The following is a 15,901-nucleotide window of genomic DNA, read 5'->3' as shown; positions in this document are numbered from 1 at the left end:
GAATAGGAATAACAGGTCTTTACTAATATATATATATATATATATGTGCATGTATAACAAGGCAAACAGAACAACAATAACTATGGCAATAACAGCAAACAGAACCACAAACCCAGTGCCAGCCTTCTCGGCTGTCAGGCCCTTTCCCCTCGGGTGCAGTTCCGCTCGCAGCCGGCAGGGGCGCTGGCGGCTCCCGGTGAGCAGGGCAGGTGCGATGGTTTCTCCGTGGCTGCAGGGGGCGCTACGGAGCGAGCTCGGGGAGCGCGCGGTAATGGTGGCTTGGCCGAGACAGGGAGGGATAGAAGAAAAGTTTCACAGACCCCCTGGGCAGCCGATCCCAGTGTCCGGCCGGAACCTCGAGAGCAGCAGGCTGGAACAGCAGGGATGAGCACAAATCCCGAGTGGCAGATGAGGTGTATCAAACTTTGGAGCTGCAGCGGGAACCCCCGGAGGTCTCAGCAGGCCGGGTGTGCGGGGCTACAGAGTAGCAAAGGGTTAAAGCAACAGCAGGGGCAGGGCGGCCGCAGCCCGGCTCCCAGAGGGGCAGAGAAAGGCAGGCTTGGGAATCCTGGGGTTTCTCCCTGAGGCACCCCAGCAGATGGTGGAAAAGTCCCTCTTTTAGTAAGGTAGGGTGTTAGGGTCCCGGTGCAACAGCCGCTCCAGTGAGAAGGCTCCATTCATGGTAGAAGGAAGGCAGCCAAAAAAAGCAGAAGCCTGCAGCGCTGATGAATTCCTTCCACCACAATGGCAGCCTCTCTCTGTTGGAACACCGAGAACACCAGCCAGCCCGGGGTGTACCAAACCCCAGGTGAAAGAGAGTAGCCAGTTGGACCCCTGCTTCTGTGGCCAGGTCTTTTGTTTTTCTTAAGCACCCAGTATTTTCTTGCCCTGGCAACATGTATGGGGAAAATTCTTTAAGAGAAAAAGAAAACAGGATGACTCCTAAAACCCCAACAACTTTTTCTTTTTAATTATTGTTTCTTAATATACAATGTCAGAGCAGGAAAAGTAGGCACACATCATCTTAGTGAGGTACATCAGGGTTGGTTGAAATCTTAACAAGCCTTAAGCTATAGCATGTTTGTGTATATCTTTTTCGGAAGTTAGTTTTCTTCCTTAGGGAATTGTCTTTAAAAATTTTTTTTTTCTTACCAAATTCTAATTAACAGCCCTAATTTCAGACACCAATAAAAAGAAGGGGGGAGAATAAAATAATGAAGGCAGTGTCACCATAAGAAAAAATAAATTTGCTTCTCATACATTAACAGTATATAGTTGAAACTGAAAATTTATTTTAAAAAGTAGTAAGAATTCAAACATTCTTTTAGAAAAATGTCTATGTAACCCAATATACTTGTATGATGCATATCTTATTAAACATAACAGAGATGATTTTTCCTCCCAGTGGACTAAGCACATCTATTCATTATGCAATTTTCTTTCTTTTTGCCTCATAGCCAAACCTTCTAGGAAGAAAAGAACACAAACAAACAGACAAAGTGACAAACAAAAACTCATACCTCAATATCCTGAACATAGCCTGATAGATACAAAAGTTTATAATGTTCAGAACAAATTCCTGGCTTATTATTTTGAAGTTGTTTGTCTTAGAGTTGCTAGCCTTGTCCAAGCAATATACACAGTTATCTTAACTGCTAATGGATTTCATATCTTCATTGTAAATTAAATGAACTTTTTAATTTCTGTATTATTTATTTTGTTAGTTATAAAGTTACTTGGTTGCCTTAAAAAAAAATAACAAAGACTACAGTGTGCTCATCAAACTAACAAAGGAAGCACAAACATTACAAACGTTACAAATATATTTAAGGTACATTTAGATATATTTATCTCCTCTTTTTGTAAATAATTTCTAATGTAGATAAACCAGTATAAATACCAACATAGCTTGTGAAATCATGTATTAACTATCTACTGATATGATATTTTTTTGGGGGGAGGGAAGGGTGTCTTTTTTGTGCAGCCATCAATGTCTCAACTCCATGACTGCTAATTTTTGTATTTTCTTCTCTTGCTTCTTCTGAAATCAAGATAGTTGTGCATCATATAATTCTTACCTAGCTTTTAAAGCAGCATACAAACTCTGAAACCTGAAGAAAAGACAAAGTGTAATCCACATGAAATCGTATTTTTGTGATAGAATGTTTCTTCTTACAATTTCTAATTTCAACATACTCTTCATATTACTTTGCTACTGGCTATTAAATTCTTACAACAGTAATTGACACACAACCTGTGTTTATATGTAGTAAACACTTCAGATTATGCAGAATTTACCAGTCTGAGGTCTAACAATAGTTAATTAACATCCAACCTCCTTAGGAATGTAAGTGAATTGCAAATGTGGATTTAAAAGCCAGAAATAGCTGTATTGACTGAACTAATTATTGTTCTGAATGTTTTGTGTTTGAACCCTGAGTTCTGAGAATTTCAATCTTTCAGTGTTGACAGGCAATGATCTTCAAAAGCACACTGCATTTGACCTGAGGCCTTGGGAAAGGCTTCCCAAATTGTGTGATAACACTGAGGTTGTTTCTGTGTAATTAAAATTGTATCACTGGGTGGAATATGTAGACATGTACATAATTTAGGTTTCTGGGATATACGTAACAATATGGAGGCTATTGGCTGTGGATTTTTCTTCTTTTCTCCTTCTTCACAAATCTGGCTGTTCTGGTATTGGGTCAAAAAACCCACAGTGTGGATCATGGATAGTTAGTTATTGGATTATAAGTAAAAATAAATTACTTGGCATTCCATAATTGGGTGATTTTGGGCCTTAAAAGACCTTGGAAGTTAGAACTCGGAGCCATTTTTCCACCTTGTTAACTAAGAGGCACATCCTGTGCAGCTGTGCTATAGATAAGAAAATAATAAACATCTAAGTCTGAAGAACAACCTGGCGTCTTCTGCCTTTTAATCCAAACTCTGAGTAAAAGAACTCGTGAATCAGGGGCAAAACTAAACAAGAGGAAATCAACAGTTTTGTTTGTTGACACATATTAAATGAGCACTTGTGTTAGAACCCTGCACACATATTTCAGCACGTATTTCTTATCTACAGTAACCCAAACATCTGGGAATCAAAATATTTTTTTCAAGAGATAGAAATTAACTACAAAAATATCTGAAAAATATTCAGGAAATAATTAACTGTGTTCAGATGGCACCTAGCATGGTAAGTCAGCCATTTGCTTCCCACACCCATACGGTCCCCCTGCTCAGCCTATACAGACTTTTATCTTTTTTGATTATCATAGTCTCAAGTGGCAAATACAGCACGAATAGGTCATATTATATAGCTGCTCAAGAGAGAAGGCAGGCAGAAGTTTTTCTGGCAAAAGACCTAAATGTCTGTCTATTAGGTGTACTTTGTGCCTGTGTACCAGACCCAGTGTGCTAGTTTGAAAACAAACCAGTGGGAGGCACCAAGTCAGAATAACAATTTAAAGGAAATTAAAGAAAAGGGGGAAAAAAAAGGTAAAAGAAAACACTGTCAAACTGACAGTCAAGGTACAACCTGACACCCTGTTAGGCAGGGTGGTGGTAGCAGTCTGGTAGAATGGTGGCTGCAGTCCTCTGAAGCAGTGATCCTGTAGTAAAACAGTCTGCTCTTCCTCAGGAAGTCCAATGGTGGCTGTGTAGCTCCTGTCCTCTGGAAATCCAGTGGGAAGCCAGTGTCTCTGGTGTTCAGCCTCAGCTTATATCCACGATGGGATGCTTGGTTCCTCCCTCTGGGTGGAGCATCTCACAATGGGGTAACGAGTCATGAGGCAAAGTGTTGATTAGGCTCATTAACAGAAGATAGTCCGGAGGGAGTTATCTCTGAGTCAGGCGGCAGGACAATGATGGGCAATTAACAGAAAGATAGTCTGGGGGGAGGAGGCAAGGAAACACTGCCCCACCTGGTTTCAACGGCTGACGGGGGATGGTAATAGAATACACTGCAGCCCAGGACATTATCCACCCCTTATTCTATTACCATCTACATTATCCCAAATCAATACCTTCTTAAACTCTAAAACACACATACATATATATATATATATATACACAGTGAAACCTACACACCATTCTCACCTAAGATTAGGTCTCCTTGTGGTACACAACGGGTTTCCCCATCTTTCTGCATTACCCACCAAGTGCAACCAGGTCCTTGAGCAAAGACAATCCCACGGATGGGTTTGTCTTTGCCTGAGGTGGGATTAATCCAAACAGTCTTTCCTAAAATACCTCTCAGGTGTACCGCAGGGACTCTATCTCCATCCACTGTGTGCAAGGGTTCAGACTCGGCAGGACCAGCTCGATTGATGGACCCTCGGGTATTGACTATCCAGGTGGCCTTTGCTAAGTTCACTTCCCAATTTTTGAAGGTCCCCCCACCAAGTGCCTTTAGGGTAGTTTTAAGTAGTCCATTGCAGCGTTCAACTTTTCCAGCAGCTGGCGCATGATAAGGAATATGATATATCCATTCGATACCATGTTCTCTGGCCCAGGTGTTGATGAGGCTGTTCTTAAAATGAGTCCCGTTGTCTGACTCGATCCTATCAGGGGTGCCATGTCTCCACAGGACTTGCTTTTCCAGGCCCAGGATGGTGTTCTGGGCTGTAGCATGAGGCACAGGGTAGGTCTCCAGCCATCCAGTGGTTGCTTCAACTATGGTCAACACGTAGTGCTTGCCTTGGCGGGTTTGGGGAAGGGTGATGTAGTCAACTTGCCAGGCTTCACCATACCTGTACTTTGACCATCGTCCACCATACCACAGAGGCTTCACCCGCTTGGCCTGTTTGATTGCAGCACAGGTCTCACAACTGTGGATGACCTGTGAGATGCTGTCCATGGAAAGGTCCACCCCTCGGTCACGGGCCCATCGGTATGTTGCATCTCTCCCCTGATGACCAGAGGCATCATGGGCCCAACGAGCTAGGAATAATTCTCCCTTGTGCTGCCAGTCCAGATCCACCTGTGATACTTTCACCTTGGCAGCTCGGTCCACCTGCTCGTTGTTGCGATGCTCTTCATTAGCCCGACTCTTGGGTACGTGCGCATCCACGTGTCGAACCTTCACGGTCAGCTTCTCTACTCGGGCGGCGATGTCCTGCCAAATCTCAGCAGCCCAGATGGGTTTCCCTCTGCGCTGCCAGTTGGCCTTTCTCCAGCGATCCAGCCATCCCCAAAGAGCATTAGCTACCATCCATGAGTCGGTGTAGAGATAGAGCCTCGGCCACTTCTCTCGTTCAGTGATATCCAAAGCCAGCTGGACGGCTTTAAGCTCTGCAACCTGACTCGATCCACCTTGTCCCTCGGTAGCTTGTGCAACTCGTCGTGTGGGGCTCCATACTGCAGCTTTCCACTTCCGGTTAGCGCCTACAATTCGGCAGGAACCATCAGTGAAGAGGGCATAACGTCTTTCAGTCTCCGGTAGCTCATTATATGGTGGGGCTTCCTCAGCACGAGTCACTTGCTCTTCCTCTTCTTCAGAGGATAATCCAAAAGTCTCACCTTCAGGCCAGTTTGTTATAATTTCTAGAATCCCAGGGCGATTCGGGTTTCCAATACGGGCACGCTGTGTGATGAGGGCGATCCACTTGCTCCATGTGGTGTCGGTGGCATGATGCGTGGAAGGAACCTTTCCCTTGAACATCCAACCCAGCACCGGTAGTCGGGGTGCCAGAAGCAACTGTGCTTCAGTGCCAATTACCTCTGAGGCAGCTTGGACTCCTTCATAGGCTGCCAAGATTTCCTTCTCTGTGGGAGTGTAGTTAGCTTCAGACCCTCTGTAGCTTCGGCTCCAGAATCCCAGTGGTCGGCCACGAGTCTCACCAGGCACCTTCTGCCAGAGGCTCCAGGACAGACCATTGTTCCCGGCTGCAGAGTAGAGCACATTCCTCACCTCTGGTCCTGTCCTGACTGGGCCAAGGGCTACCGCATGAGCGATTTCCTGCTTGATCTGGGCAAAGGCTTGCTGCTGTTCGGGGCCCCAGTGGAAATCATTCTTCTTGCGGGTAACCAGGTAGAGAGGGCTCACGATCTGGCTGTACTCGGGAATGTGCATCCTCCAGAAACCTATGGCGCCTAGGAAAGCTTGTGTTTCCTTCTTGTTGGTCGGTGGAGACATCGCAGTGATCTTATTGATGACCTCGGTGGGAATCTGACGTCGTCCATCTTGCCACTTTAATCCCAGGAACTGGATCTCTTGGGCAGGTCCCTTGACTTTGCTCCTTTTGATGGCAAAGCCAGCTTCCAGGAGAATCTGGATGATTTTCTCTCCTTTCTCAAACACTTCCTTTGCTGTGTTTCCCCACACGATGATGTCATCGATGTATTGCAGATGTTCTGGAGCCTCACACTTTTCCAATGCAGTCTGGATCAGTCCGTGGCAAATGGTGGGACTGTGCTTCCACCCCTGGGGCAGTCGGTTCCAGGTGTATTGCACACCCTTCCAGGTAAAAGCAAACTGGGGCCTGCATTCTGCTGCCAAAGGAATGGAGAAGGCATTGGCAATGTCAATAGTGGCGTACCACTTCACTGCTTTGGACTCCAGCTCGTACTGAAGTTCCAACATGTCCGGCACAGCGGCGCTCAATGGTGGCGTGACCTCATTCAGGCCACGGTAGTCCACCGTCAGCCTCCATTCTCCACTGGACTTACGCACTGGCCATATAGGGCTGTTGAAAGGTGAATGGGCCTTGCTGACCACCCCTTGGCTCTCCAGTTTGCGAATCATCTCATGGATGGGAACCACAGAGTCTCTGTCAGTGCGGTATTGCCGGCGGTGCACTGTTGCTGTGGCGATTGGCACCTGTTGTTCTGCAACTCTTAGCAGTCCCACGGCAGAGGGGTCATCTGAGAGGCCAGGCAATGTACTCAGTTGTCTGATATCTTCTGTCTCCACAGCAGCTATCCCAAAAGCCCAACGATGTCCTTTTGGGTCCTTGAAATATCCATTTCTGAGATAGTCTATGCCGAGAATGCACGGGGCCTCCGGGCCAGTCACGATGGGGTGTTTCTGCCACTCGTTCCCAGTTAAACTCACTTCAGCTTCCAGTACAGTCAGCTGCTGGGATCCTCCTGTCACCCCAGAAATAGAAATGGGTTCTGCTCCCACATACCTTGATGGCATCAGAGTACATTGAGCACCGGTGTCAACCAAAGCCGTGTATCTTTGTGGGTCAGATGTGCCAGGCCATCAGACCCACACAGTCCAAAAGACCCGATTCTCCCTTTCCTCTACCTGGCTAGAGGCAGGGCCCCTCTATTCCTGGTCATGTTGCATGTTGCTCCCTTCCGGTGAATACGTTCCTGAGGTCCCTTCAAGAGGATCGGTCATATTATCATTCCGGTACCGTCTGGAGTTCTGTGTGCGAGAGACCGGAGCAATATTGACTCTAGATGCGCTTCTTGTGGTAGTTGTCCCTCTTTTTAGTTCATGTACCCGAGCTGCTAAGGAGGAGGTGGGTTTTCCATCCCACTTACTCATGTCTTCTCCATGTTCCTGAAGGAAAAACCAGAGGTTACCTCGTGGGGTGTATCCTCTCTCCCTGGTTGGGGGTCGCCGGCTCCTAATGGCAGAGACTCTTGTTGGTTCTGGTGGGATGTGGTAAATCTCTTCCTTAAGTTCCTTTTTCAATTTCTGATGGCCTTCTTCAATCAAGCTCCGGACTTGCTCAGCCAAAAGACTTGTTTCCACGGATGAGACATGGGTGCGAAACGGGGCTGTGACGGTGTCCTCGTAAATCCTCAGTTTGTTCACCAAGACGCCCACCCTGTCCTCGCCTTCCCTCCATTGCAGTGTTGCCAGGTAATGGGAGTATATCTCTGGTCCAAGGCGTGCGAACCTCAACCACATCTGTGACGTGCACTGGACACCATCTGGGCTCTTAGGAAATCTCTCATCTTCTGAGAAGATGATCTCCAGCACAGCCAATTCCCTCAGGCACCGGATACCTTGTTCCATTGTGCTCCATTTTCCTTGGTGCACCTGGAGGTCTTCTTTACAAAGGTACCTGTCCCTTACACTTGTAAGCAGTCGCCGCCAGAGGCTGAGGGTTTCTTGGGTTCTCCTGATCCCCTGGTCAATGACCACATCCCGGGACAAAGATCCCAGTTGCCTGGCCTCACTTCCGTCCAGAATGGTGTCATTGGCTGCAGCGTCCCAGATGCGGAGCAGCCAGGTCAGGATAGACTCGTTTGTCTGGCGGGTGAATTCCCTCCGCAGGTCACGCAGCTCACCCAGGGATAGCGACCGAGTGATGATCTCTGGCTCTGCCTCTTCTGCTGGGTGCGAAGGTCCTGCTGCATCCTCGTCAGTCACTATGCAGACTGATTTGCTTTTTGATTTCTTCTTCTGAACGGGGGCAACTGCAATCGGTTTAGGCTGTTCTGGTTCAGTGATGGTTTGCATGGGGACGCTGACAGTGCTTTTGGTTCCCTTCTCCTCTGTGTCAGTCTGCGTGGACATGGACGCTGTTGTCTTGCGTCTGGGTTCTTTCTCCTCTGTGTCAGTCTGCGTGGACATGGACGCTGTTGTCTTGCGTCTGGGTTCTTTCTCCTCTGTGTCAGTCTGCGTGGACATGGACGCTGTTGTCTTGCGTCTGGGTTCTTTCTCCTCTGTGTCAGTCTGCGTGGACATGGACGCTGTTGTCTTGCGTCTGGGTTCTTTCTCCTCTGTGTCAGTCTGCGTGGACATGGACGCTGTTGTCTTGCGTCTGGGTTCTTTCTCCTCTGTGTCAGTCTGCGTGGACATGGACGCTGTTGTCTTGCGTCTGGGTTCTTTCTCCTCTGTGTCAGTCTGCGTGGACATGGACGCTGTTGTCTTGCGTCTGGGTTCTTTCTCCTCTGTGTCAGTCTGCGTGGACATGGACGCTGTTGTTTTGCATTTGGTTTCTTTCTCCTCTGTGTCAGTCTGCGTAGACATGGACGCTGTTGTCTTGCATCTGGGTTCTTTCTCCTCGGTGACAGTCTGCGTAGACATGGACACTGTTGCTTTGCATTTGGTTCCTTTCTCCTCTGTGTCAGTCTGCGTAGGCATGGTGTTTGTTGCTCTGCTCTTTTTCCCTCCCTCATCCTGAGGATGCTGTGCCATAGCTCTGATTCTAAGCATGGTGTACATGGTGCAGGCTGTACAGAGAAGACAAAGCAGAACTGACAGCAAGTTTATGCCGTCTTTGACATCCAGAGGGAATTCAATATTTTCAAAAACTGCTGTGCCTGGCCTGAAAGGCTGGAAGAAACCACTCTCTACTCCTCCCACCAGGGGCTGGGTGCGATTGTTGAGGAGATCCCAGACATAGGAGCCCAGACTAGGACAGCCAAACAAAACTGAGTATATACTCCGAATGGTATTCATCACCTCACAGGTTATTATGCTGTAGACATAATAAACCATTAAAGCAATTCTCATACCATTCCCTGGTTTTAACAGGAGTAATACTACAGGCAGGTAGTTCCCCATGTGAGGAAAAATATAGAGAGCAAGATACAGTACCCATGTAGACAAGCTGAGCACCATGGTGAATAGGTTTCCGTTAACACAAAATTGTAATTCTGACTTTCTCTCAGAGCTGCCCCACATTGGGCACCAAATTATGTGCTAGTTTGAAAACAAACCAGTGGGAGGCACCAAGTCAGAATAACAATTTAATGGAAATTAAAGAAAAGGGGGAAAAAAAAGGTAAAAGAAAACACTGTCAAACTGACAGTCAAGGTACAACCTGACACCCTGTTAGGCAGGGTGGTGGTAGCAGTCTGGTAGAATGGTGGCTGCAGTCCTCTGAAGCAGTGATCCTGTAGTAAAACAGTCTGCTCTTCCTCAGGAAGTCCAATGGTGGCTGTGTAGCTCCTGTCCTCTGGAAATCCAGTGGGAAGCCAGTGTCTCTGGTGTTCAGCCTCAGCTTATATCCACGATGGGATGCTTGGTTCCTCCCTCTGGGTGGAGCATCTCACAATGGGGTAACGAGTCATGAGGCAAAGTGTTGATTAGGCTCATTAACAGAAGATAGTCCGGAGGGAGTTATCTCTGAGTCAGGCGGCAGGACAATGATGGGCAATTAACAGAAAGATAGTCTGGGGGGAGGAGGCAAGGAAACACTGCCCCACCTGATTTCAACAGCTGACGGGGGATGGTAATAGAATACACTGCAACCCAGGACACCCAGACATAAAGAGTCTAATAGAGTTGCCTGTTATGTTCCTGAATCTGATCACAGTTCATATGCTAAGTTTGATATTCACTGCCTGCCTGCCGAGTATCTTTTCTTACCTTATCATCTTCCTTATAGCATTAATTCACTGCCCCCTTTCCATTCTAGGTTGTAGTTTTTAAGAAGGTTGTGTTTATACTGATCAATTGCTAAAAAAAAAAGCTAAGAAGAAACAATGCAGTCACGGAAGCTTTCTGCAGTCAGGGGTGACATGCTGGAAGAAGGCATACTGTAGGAACCCAGAGTGCAGAGAATATTTCTCTGCCTGTTTTGAAGGGTTCTACCCCCCTGGAAAACACTGGTTTTGACCTTCCTCCTTGGAGAAAATTGCCTACCCTCTGGGAACAATTAGAATCTACACTGGTGTGAACTAGGTGATAGAATATTATGTAAGATTGTCACAGGGTGAAAAATTTAGAAGATTCGGGTTTGTTAATATAGTAAATAGATAAAAGCAAAAAACTTCAAAATGGAGGATTGTTGTTGTTCTCCAGACCTTCTTCTTCTTCTTCTACTACTCCATGTTCTGCAGTAGAAGTAGTTTGGGATGATTGGATAAAGAATTCTGTGATTCCTGTCTACGTGTGTTCCAGTTTGGCCAAATTTAGTTGTTTGGTTTGGTTTGGTTTGGTTTTTTTTATTTTTTTTTTGAAGGAGATAAAACTATTTATTTAACAAACACACAGGAAAGGAAAATAATGCTAAATAATAAAATCTTTCGCTGTGGAGGAAAAACCTGGGAAAGCGTTAGAGTCCTCCCTTTGGTCTCCTCGGAGCTGGGGCTTGGCCCAGGGCCAGGCCCTCTGTGCCTGGTGGAAAGTCCTCCCGATGTGCTCTGATGTTAAAGCAATCAAGCAGTCCAGTAGAAAAGGGAGAAAATCCGGAATTCCAGAGAAGGAAAAATTCAACTCTCAGTCTCTCTCCGGAGAGCAAAGCAGCTGAACCACTGGCCAAAAAAACTGTCCTGGGAACAGCAAGCCGGGTGCTTCCTCGCTCTCCTGCGGCAGCTGGGAAAACCAATTGCTATCTGTGTGTGACCTTGAACAAGCTGCAAACTGCTTTGAGAAAGTTTTGCTCAGTTTTTTCCTTCCCCCTCTCAGGCTCAGTTTAGAGGCATAGAAAGGCACAGGAATTAATTTCTGGGCATAGGCAGCAATATGGGATATACATCATAAGGTCACCCCAAGACAACGTGACAAAATGATTTCTTATACATTGGTGGAAGAGCAAAAATATCTTTCATTTTAAGTTTTCATTGGGTGATTTACCTTTAAAACACTGTGTAAGTCTTGATAATTTGTAGTTCTCCTGCATTCTCTGCTCTGTGCTATTTCTGGATCACGTTAAGTGGCCCTATTTCTCTGATAAGACTTAATAAACAACTATCTGAAAGCAGAGAAGGCTGAAGGTCCCATTCGTCTCTCAGACTCCTGGCAAAGACTCTAATATTCTCCCCCATCAGGGGAAGCATAATTATGGCACGGACAGTGTCAGTGTATTCTTCACCAAAGGTCCAGAAACTGGGTCTCTACCAGTGTGTAATCCCTTGCATTTCTCCTGACAACCTTTAAGCACATGACAAGAGGTCAGATAACGGCCAAAACCATGAGCTTTATGAAATGAGACAAACATAAAGACAGCTTTATAAATTTGTAATTCAGGGAGAGGAGTCAGAAAAAGCAAATATCCAGGCTAGAAGGATCCAGGCAGATAATACAGGCAGGCTCACAGCATGAGCTAGTTTGTGGCAGATATTTATCTATGTATGAGAGAGGTTATAGTCTTCTGAACATGAAGAAACTCCCCAAATTATTTTCATGGCACCAAGCAGAAACAAAATCTTACTGTACCATTTTTGCCCTTAGAATCATGCTTCAAATCCTTTCCTACTACTTATTATAAGGTGAATTTGTCACAAAAGGTCTCATAGAACATAAGGAGACAGCAAGAGAATAGTGCTCCATCAGACTTGGATGGATCAAAGAGGAAGATTTAGAACTTTGTGATCTACCACCTGAAGCATAAGATTTTAAAAAAATGTGAAAATATGTAGAATATATTTTAAAGGAAGAGGTAAGGATAGATAAGATAAAAAATATGACGGGTGGAAGGGGAAACAGGAAGAAATCACTACCCCTAGGCATGGTGCCACCAGTCATCTGCTCTAGATAACACAGCAAGTCCCCACTCTTGCTGGTTTTCTGTGAGCAGTACAGAAGTGGATGTTTGTGCTGCAGCAAGCTATCACTGAACATAATATTGGCAGATGGTTAGTGCAGCTGGGGTCAGAAGATGTCTGACACCAACTCTCAAGCAAGTTCAAAAAACCCAATGTTGTCCAGAACACCATTTTTAATGAAAATACTGCTCTGTGATACTGTTCAAAATAATAATAAAATGACTCAGAAGACAGATCTTCAATGCAACAAGTGTTATTTTTATCAAAATATCAACTTAGTACTTTTGCCTCCACATTTTTTTCTTGTATGGCTTCTTTACTAGGTGAAAAACATCCTGTATTCCTTTGATACTTCATTTCAACTGATTACACCAAAGAAAATTAAACAAAGGGAATATAACTGTCTTATAGATTCTACTTTTTTTTTTTTAGGTTACCATATGTTAATTATAGTATTATAAGTACCATATAGGTAGGCAGTGAGTAGTGAAAAGCACTTGTGAAAAGACCTGAGGAGGAATCAAACAGCACCGCTTAAAAGGTGATTTTTCATATATAGCCAATTTTTTATGAAAAGACAAGTTAATTCAGTAGTGATATTCCCCTTGAGTACTATACTAACTGAATTGGACTACACTGAGAACAAAGATGTATTTGCAGTGCAACACCTAAATTTTGCTGTTCAAATTTTACTATTGATAAGAGAATTCACATCATTAATTTATTCACCCCACTAATCTTTTCAATTACTTTATTAAGAATATCATAAGCTTTATGCCAAAAGATTCTATTAGTTCCAGTTCTTAAAAAAAAATCTGTTGGGACAAAAGGTGTTCATTTAAAAATTATCATGCTAGACTTTCTTTAATAAATCTATCATTCAATAGTGCTTATATATATTTAGAGTCATGACATGTTTTCAGTCAGTTGCAACTTGCCAAATGTAATGACTTGAAATAAAAATGGCCTCAAAACAGGTCTGCATTTTTATTCAATTTTTGATGCTTATTTGTTTGTTCAAGTAAAAAAAATAGTAAAGATTTTTTTTTTTTTTTGCAGAGGTCTGCTGACATCAGAACCATCATAATAACCAAAAGCAAACATGAGCTGTTTTCCTCTACGTGAACTCATAAAGCAAGATAAGACATAAAATAAACATTGACTGGTATTTTAATCAGCAAGTTTGAATGTTTGATCTTTTGGAAATCAATAGAACAGCAAAAAAAAAAGAATCAAGAAACCCTATTCTGACACCCTTTTTTGACCCAGATTCTACTAAAATTTTAAATATTATGTGTGATAATTGCACAATATTGAAGACATGTATTCAAAACATCATTACAGTAAATCCTAAATGCCTTTTCCTCCAGATATGAATAAATGAAATCTGAGTCTCAATGTACCACAGTCAGATAGTGAAGTCTGTCTTCCCATGATTCACAACCTCCCTCCTTCCCTCTCTTCGAGACAAGCACTCCCTCCACAGGCCTGAAGGGATGGGTTGGCAGAGGCTTCTGCTATTGCCTTGTACTTCAAGTATTGCAGGCAGACAAGTCCTCAGGAGAATGCATATTCTTTTTCCCCCTGCTTGAGGGTGCCACTTCATAATCTCATCGCATAATCTGCCAGGGCAGAAGGGTCAGGAACTACTCAGAGACTCAGGCTGATAATAATTTTAGAAGGAACATATTCTTGGCTTCCAGAATAGCCTAGGAAAAATGAAGTTTAGGAATTTATTTTCTGGAATGTCTCCCAAAGAACCCAAGTGACTGAGGTAAAGTTAGAAGTGTGATTTTCCTTCTTAATTTTGTATTAACAGATGACCAGTTTATGAGTTTGTTGAGCATCCATTTTCCTAAAGCAAAGGGAATTGCTTTTTCACTTCTCCTATAGGCCCTAAGGTCAATGGTTTGGAAGGTCTACTGACAGTGGCTCCTTAGAAACAAATTCACATTCTTTGGTATGCTTGCAAAATAAAATAAAGGAATCAAAGTGATGTCATATTTTACTCCTGGCTCTGTTTATGAAAAGTTTTGTTTAATTTTAGTCTTTTCTGTATTCAGCAGAAAAGTATCTGTAGTTTTAAGGCAAAAAGAACTTGTCCTGGTGTTAATAAGGACTACAGAAAAATTTCTATTCCTCTGCAAGTCATATATTAATTTATAATCTTACACTTTAAATTTTGCTACTCATTCTTTAGTAGCATTTGTGGTTATTTGGACTTGTAGCATTATTGTATGTAATAAATGCCCACATTTGAATGGTAAAACATTCATAAATTTAGATGAATATGGCAGGTGTATAGTCAAGAGTTCTATTGATTATTCCTTTTTTAGATTAAGATTATGAATTTTTAGCACTTGCCTTGTTTTATAATTAATGGTCTTATTTAAACAAAACTGCAGGTAGCCAACAGCTGGTACATTCAGTTTACAGGATAGCAGATTTTTCCAAAACAAATGATTCAGTACTAATGTAAATCTCATTTTGCTAATACTGAAATTATAATATGCCTGGAACTAAATATTACTCTTGAAAAAAATTGCATTTGAAATTATTTAAAATTGTAAGCCTCTTGTTAAAACTGTCTTTTTTAGCTGCAATTTAATTTCACAAGTAGCACTGCTTCCATGAACCAAATAATTTGGGCATTGTTAAGAGGTGTTCTTTGCCCAAGGTAATTGCTATTTGGCTAATGATCTATTTGGAAGCTATTGTAAGTTGAGCAAAAAGTAATTGGCACAATGAAGAAAATCATTTTCTTGCAAATCAGACATCACAAATGGTAGCCTAGGGCCCTAGACCTGAAAACTCTCATTTATGTATGTGCTTAATTTACACATGAGTAATCCAGCTCCAAAAGCAAGGCTATCTGCTTGTTTTTGTTTATTTTTCTTTTTTGCTACTCAATACTTGCTTCTCCTATGTAATAAATACTGGTGATTTCCAGGTCCTGAGTGGGTTTTCAAGATGAGGGTGTACTGTTTCCAGAAAATGTATGTGTGCTACAGTCATGGTTATGCTATGGGTTTGGATTTTGTCATTTTTTTTTTTAAAGCCTATAAATAGATTGATCTGCAGTTTTGAACATTTGGGGGGAATCAGTAGTCCGTAGGCTGTGACTGTTCCTCTGATTAGAGTGAAACCACTTTTTCAAAGCAGGAAGGTTTTAGTGTTTCCCAGAGGTAGTCAAATCCTACTATACTTTAATCTTCTCTGGAAATTATTTCTAGAGCTTGACCTTCTGGCTGATATTTTTTAAAATTACTCCCATTGTTATTTTTATATTACATAATCTTAATATGTTCACTTTATGCACACTGGCCTGTACTCACAGACACACAAGCACAAACACATCCAAGCTATCAGATATCCAGTAATTAAATGTCTGTGTGAATAAAACATATTGATTGAAGAATTAATGAATATCAGGAGTTAAATACTGCTGCCAAGATTAGCAATGGAAGAGTATAATGGATTTAATTCTGAAGATGAACAC

This window comes from Corvus hawaiiensis, chromosome 2 (assembly GCF_020740725.1).
Source record: "Corvus hawaiiensis isolate bCorHaw1 chromosome 2, bCorHaw1.pri.cur, whole genome shotgun sequence".
In the NCBI taxonomy this organism is placed as follows: domain Eukaryota; kingdom Metazoa; phylum Chordata; class Aves; order Passeriformes; family Corvidae; genus Corvus; species Corvus hawaiiensis.
This window is presented reverse-complemented; position numbering follows the sequence as displayed.